At 47.9% G+C, this 6,742-nt stretch overlaps 1 pseudogene; it reads right to left on the bottom strand.

The window, feature by feature from the left end:
* Window positions 1–2,674: 2,674 nt before the first annotated feature.
* LOC139006504 (tumor necrosis factor receptor superfamily member 21 pseudogene) lies at window positions 2,675–5,904 on the bottom strand (annotated as a pseudogene).
* Window positions 5,905–6,742: the final 838 nt, after the last annotated feature.

Genomic DNA, 6,742 nt, shown 5'->3' with positions numbered 1-6,742 from the left:
GTGCGCACCATAGATACGACCACATCCTGTGTAACGAGGCACCGACTTGCGCCTGGCCAATCGGAAGGGCCCACAGTCCTCTCTCTCCCCTTCCTATAAAACCCCTCTCCCCACAGGGCTGGATCTCTCTCTGCCACTTGCTGCTGTGTCAGTAAGGAGGGTAGGGGAGCCAAGCCCGGGTTTGAATAAAAGACTCTTTGCTTTTGCATCGGACATGCCTGGCTCCCTGATGTGGTCTCATGGGGATCCTGAAATCTGGACATAACATTTGGGGGCTCGTCTGGGATCCCCAAGACCATCGAGGGACCCCAATCCGAGAGTCTGACTAACCGCGGTAGGTGTCTGTGTCGTTGTGTGTTCTGTTCTGTGCGAGCTCGCTTCTGAAATCTGAAGTGCCCGAAACGGTCTAGATGGATGCACTGGGGGATCACAGGCGGGAGGAGTTGGGGGACACCCCGATCCTCCATCTGGAGGGGTGTAGTTTTGCTTCCGCAGAGTCTGAAGGTCTGTAGAAACCTCTCAATCTGAGACGAGGCGGGTAGCTCCCGCCAGTTGGCGCATGGCCATCGTCTAATCTGTATTTGTCTGTGTTTGTGTGTTTTTTTCTGTTTTCTGTGGATTTACTGGACGGACATTATGGGACAGACTCAGACTGCTCCTTTGGGTATTGTGGTTGATCATTTCAAGGAGATTGGGGGAGGCTGTAGAGCTCCCTCAGGAGTTGGGAAGTTGTTATTGTTTAAACTCTGAATGAATGTCTGGTGAAAGTGTGCGAGTGTGGAGGGAGGAGGCCTGCCCTCTCCCTTCCTTTGTGTGGCTCCACGACTTCGGTCGGGCGGACATCTGAGTGAGGATCTGTGAAAACAGGTCACCCCCTCCCCAAGTAAATGCGTCTGGGATTTCTGTGCACGTGTAAAGAGAAAAGCTGGCTTAAAACTAATGCGCGCATAGTCCGATTTTAGATAGAGTTTTGAGCTGGAATCTCTTTGCAAATGTGCAGGATGGAGCCCAAGACTGATGATTTACCCAAAGAAAAAAGATGCTAGCTAGATTCTAGCAGAAGGACTCGCATTTCCATAATAAAGAACAGTTTTTAAATGCTAACAAAGGGTGTTAAGGCTGGCTTCCCAAGGAAGAATGTGGTCAATTTACATCTGAAAAGACCAGGTAGGCCAGAACCTGTTTTGCAAGGCTCAAATGTGGTTTTCCAGAGCCGCTTGAAAGTAAAAAGCAAAGTTTACTCTTATTTGCTTCATGAAAAATCTAGAGAACAGAATTAAATCTGTTGGTTGAGTATTGAGAAATGCTGAATATTTAACTTGCCAGCTAAAAGTTTAAGGTTCGGATTGAATTGGGAAAAATTATGTAATTGTAATAACTAAATGCCTTTGCTTATTGGTCTGATTGAGAAGGGAGGATTGGTTTTGTGACCTCAACTGAAGATTTTTGATGCAAGGACCAGTTTAAATTTTTTTTTTTTAACAAACACCTAATATTTATTAATAAATTAGTACACTTGAAGGCATTTTTCTGATATCAGTCCCTCACCACTATCAACAAACCCCTCCCACACAAAGGGAGTCCACATCACCTTTGATTTAGGATCTGACAACTGAGCATTAGAGAGTATGTTTATAAATGGAAGCAGAGGTGCAAATATATCAGACAAGAGCTCTTACAGCTGCAGCCACTTTTGACGTTATTGAATGATGCAGGAATCCCACCGAGACCAAGGTCTTGATCCAGGGCAAACTGGACCTGTCAACTACGTGTGGATAAAAAAAAACAAAACACACGTTGAAAGCAAAGCGGGGCAAATTCCCTATGGAAAAGGTGCCCTGACACTCAGTTGTGACCTTCCAAAGTGCAACAATATGTTCCCGAACAGCTTGACCCCTAAAAGATGAAGTTCAAGTTCTTTGGTGGTCCAATTGTTAAGCCACTTAAATAGCAGGTCCTGGTGGCTTGAGGATTTCATGTCTCCAGCCCAGAGTACATTAGAGGAGGACAAGTAGTCAAGCATTCTACGTGGTGTCCAGGTGAAAACCAGACAATTGGCAACGGTGTGGTCAAGTTTCGGCCGTGAGTATGAACAGCACAACAAGGCATATGAAAAAGACTACGCAACATCTCATTGAATTACAGTAACTCGACAGGGTCTTACATGTCCTTCACCCTTAAGAAAACTCGCAAGTGACAATCATAAAAAATGGTAAGAAAAAAAACATAGATGTGGATGTTGAGACACGCAGACTGCTGACAGAATTCACAGGGCGCCATCACACTGCTGAAGAGGCTCACGGTCCAGTGCGCTGGAGCAGTCACAATGCATTTGTGCTACATGAAGTGAACGTAAAGTGCGCAGAACGACTTGAAAAATACATAAGAAGGCAAAACAGAGGAAATATGGAACCTAAAAAACTTTAGTGGTGGGTATTTTGCAACAGTCATATCTTGAAAAGGTTTATAAACTAACTTCCCAGAAGGGGGGAAAAAAACAAAAAAAGGAAAGAACTCAAAAGACTGGCCATTTACTTACTCTGTTACACACGCTTGGGCACACACACACACACACACACACACACAAACATACACATACCAAAATCAACAACAAGAAAACCAACCACCCTGACACTAAGATGAGTAACTTCCAGAGTGCAGTCTTCCCTGCGTCCTACAACAGGTCGGGAAGATGGCTATAAACAGAGTCTAGGAGGGTCAGGCTGGCTTCCTGGCTCTTGACGCCAATAATCTCAAATAGCCGGTCCAGCTTGTCCTCAGCCCGAGGAATCTCTTCAATCACACGCAGCTCCTCAGGATTCAGAATGTGGAGCATGTCATCGAAAATAGGCTGCAAGTCACAGGGGTCCAGGCGTACCTGCCGCAAAACCGTGTCCTTCTTTTCTTTGGTAATAAAGGAGCCCGTCCTGCTCAGTGCAGAGCAGCCACTGGATGTGGAAACGTAGCGAAGAAGGGGCTCGGACTCGTCCACAAAAAAGCCCTTGCTCTTCTCCAGCGGGGAGGGCTCCACGGTCAGGAGGGTGGAATTCTCAAGTTTCGGGTTGGGGCTGGGGGTAGGGCTCGGGCTAAGTGGGCTGGGGCTCATTGGGAGAGCCAGTTTGTCGGCGTCCAGCTGGGTGGTATCTTCCATGAGTCCACGGATCTTCTCTACCACGTCGTTGCGCCGATACTGGCGCAGGGCACTGATGAGCTGCGCGAGGCTGGCCTCGGAGCCGCGGTTGGTCCAGTGCTGCAGGGCCGCGTAGGCCCGCTCATGGTCCGCCGCGTACCCGTTGGAGAAAGCGGCCACCTCCCTCTCGCTGGCATTGCACAGGAACTGATAGATGTCCTTCCACTGGCTTCCCACTTGGGCTGCCACCAGCTTCAGGATGTCAATACCGTGGCCATTGCAGCAGTAGATCCACTTCTCCTGGTTCTGGGTTGGGGCAATGGATTTCTTCAGCCCCGCCTTTTCCGCAATGGCGCTGGGATCCTGCCGGGGCCCCTTTTTTAGAGTCCTTGGGCTTTTCCGGATACTACACACCACTATCACCACAAGCACCAGCAGCAGGAAAAGCACAATCATCCAGGGCAGATGCTCATTGATGTCAAAATGCTTGTGCGTGTTCTGTCTGAGATGACCTCTCTTGATGCCTTTGATGGGCGTACTGGACTTCTCGCCCCAAGTGGCCTCCATGCGTGGCAGCAGCTTCAGGATGTGTCTGTGGTGGGAGCCTTGATGGTGGTCCACTACCTGGAGGTATGGGAGGGTCTTGTTCACACCTTCCTCCCACCTTGTGTTGCTGGGGACCGTCTCTTCGTGGATGCCACTCACTTCTTTTGGTCTAACAGATGCAGAGGAGTTGAATTCTGTTGAGTTCATGCCTTGGGAAACATACGTGGAGGAAGGGACTTCATGAGATTGCATGTGCTCAAGGTGTGAAAAGATGGCTGTGCCAGGGGAAGGTGAGGTTGTACTGGAGAAGGTCGGGGGTGTGCCACAGATGTTGTCTGCCACCTTGGTGCCTGGCTTGATCACCACCAGGTTCTTGCTGGGAACCGGTCCATCCTTGCTGCTTGACACAGTCGCTGCAGAGAAGAAACATCTGCACAGCATGTTTCAAGGGACCTGGCGTATATGGCATACTGTTCTTATGTTTGCTCCCCTTCTTGGCCCTATGTGTTTTAACCAAGGTCACCTCTCTGAGAAAGGTTGTTTCCCCAGGTAGGAATTTTTCCCTGAAGTTAGGGAGGGAATAAAACCCCTTGGTTTTAAACCCCTTAAGTGCCAGGCGGATAGTTAATCACTTTAACTAAGAACAATCATGCTTAAGCTACATAATCTTTACTCCCTGGAATGGAGATAAGAAACAATGCCTTAACCTTTGGAATAGAAATTGACAGGATTAAAATCAACTGGTATAAATACAGATGTAACAAGACAACAAGAGACAGAACCTAGACACAGAACCTAGAGACAGGACCTGGCTAAAGAACCTAGACATAGAACCTAGAGACAGATCCTAGGGAGAGAACATGGCAAAAGATCCTGGCCAGAACCTGGCACCAGAATTTCATTACAGAACCTAGGGACAGAACCTAGAGAGAGATAGAACCTAGACACAGAACCTAGAGACAGAACATGGCAAAAGATCCTGGACAGAACCTGGCTACAGATCTTGGCTGGAGAACCTAGAGACAGAACCTGACTGGAGAACTTAGTGACAGGACTTGGCTGGAGAACCTGGCTACAGAACCTGACTGGAGATCCTGGATAGAACCTGGCGAGAGAACCTCGCTATGCTGATCAACTGAATGCAGCCTCTGTCTCCTTCCTTCTTTGCCGACTCCGTCCACACCTTTGGGGACCCCTGGACCTGCAGGTTCTGAGCCAGACAGTCTGTGTATGCTTTGCATTTCATCACACTAGAAGGCACATTAGAGAAGGTACCCCGAGCACACTGCTTACACTGCACATCCTCGGTCTCTGTCCCTTTCTTCCACACACCCCAGCCCACAGGACACACCGTATGGGGAGCGCAGGTAGCATTAAACTGAAACATGCCAGGTGGGCAAATGCATTCTCGGTCAGTCAAGGCAGTACAAGGTAATTTCTCAATCATTGGCCATGGGCATGGCTGACTACAGTCATGGCATTTCTCTATGCCATTCTCATGCCTGGTAAAGGTCCCCACAGGGCAACTGCTGCAGACACACAGGCTTGTGTTGGTACAGTGCTTAGATACATAGGTTCCTGCCGGACACTTGTCACAGGTTAGCACCTAGCCGTCCAGTAAATCCACAGAAAACAGAAAAAAAACACACAAACACAGACAAATACAGATTAGACGATGGCCATGCGCCAACTGGCGGGAGCTACCCGCCTCGTCTCAGATTGAGGGGTTTCTACAGACCTTCAGGCTCTGCGGAAGCAAAACTTCGCCCCTCCAGATGGAGGATCGGGGTGTCCCCCAACTCCTCCCGCCTGTGATCCCCCAGTGCATCCATCTAGACCGTTTCGGGCACTTCAGATTTCAGAAGTGAGCTCGCACAGAACAGAACACACAACGACACAGACACCTACCGCGGTTAGTCAGACTCTCGGATTGGGGTCCCTCGATGGTCTTGGGGATCCCGGACGAGCCCCCAAATGTTGTGTCCAGATTTCAGGATCCCCATGAGACCACATCAGGGAGCCAGCCATGTCCAATGCAAAAGCAAAGAGTCTTTTATTCAAACCCGGGCTTGGCTCCCCTACCCTCCTTACTGACACAGCAGCAAGTGGCAGAGAGAGACCCAGCCCTGTGGGGAGAGGGGTTTTATAGGAAGGGGAGGAGAGAGGACTGTGGGCCCTTCCGATTGGTCAGGCGCAAGTCGGTGCCTCGTTACACAGGACGTGGTCATATCTATGGTGCGCACTTCCCTTGATTATCATTGGTTAGTTTAAAGAAATCCTAGGTGTGGCTAGCAGAGGCTTGGGCTTCTTCTGGAAAGGAGCTCTTTGCTGAGCACATGGCTCTGCCCCAAAATGGAGGATTCGGGGCAAGATGGAAGGCATAGACCTTGCCCTTTCAAGGTGTCCTTGTGTGATTCGCGGGGTACATTACATCATTAAGTGGAGGAGTTTAGTTTTTAAGCTGAAGGCTATGGAGACTATCTGAAAGGATTTTTTTTTTAAAGGGAGAATAACTTGATCCAATTTTCAGCTTATATACATTCTGGCCACAGCATGGAGGATAAATTAGAGAATCAATTTGAGACTAGGATGTTTCCTACACTATTGCAGTTATTCCGGAATAAAAGGGTTGGAGGCTTTAAGGCAGGACTGGAGTCATAAATAAGGGAAGGAGCTAGTGATACCAGGAACTAGCTAATTAGTCATGGAACAGAATGTAGTTGAGGATAACTCAAATTTGTTGAGGTTTCCATTTTGAAGAATAACCTGATGGTAATCCCATTACCAAGAGAGAAAATAGAGGAAGGAAAGAATAAGGCAATAAAGACAAGGAGTTAATCTTGGGACCTATTAAAGCATGTACATGGTTGTACAGTGGGTAGGCAAAAGTAAGGTTATAGTTGTAATACAAAGAAATAATATAATAATTAATTAATATAAGAATTGTATTTCATGTACTCATAACTGTAAACTTACTTTTGCCAACTCCTGTATATAGACGTCTGAGTTGGAAAAAGTGGGTTTGGTATATTCAACTCACTGATACATGCATCAGTATTATTAAAC

Source organism: Myotis yumanensis, unplaced genomic scaffold (assembly GCF_028538775.1).
Source record: "Myotis yumanensis isolate MYYU_CA2020_CCGP unplaced genomic scaffold, mMyoYum1.0.hap1 SCAF_3, whole genome shotgun sequence".
In the NCBI taxonomy this organism is placed as follows: Eukaryota; Metazoa; Chordata; class Mammalia; order Chiroptera; family Vespertilionidae; genus Myotis; species Myotis yumanensis.
Note: the sequence above shows the minus strand (reverse complement) of the source record. Positions and strands in the feature narration are given on the sequence as shown.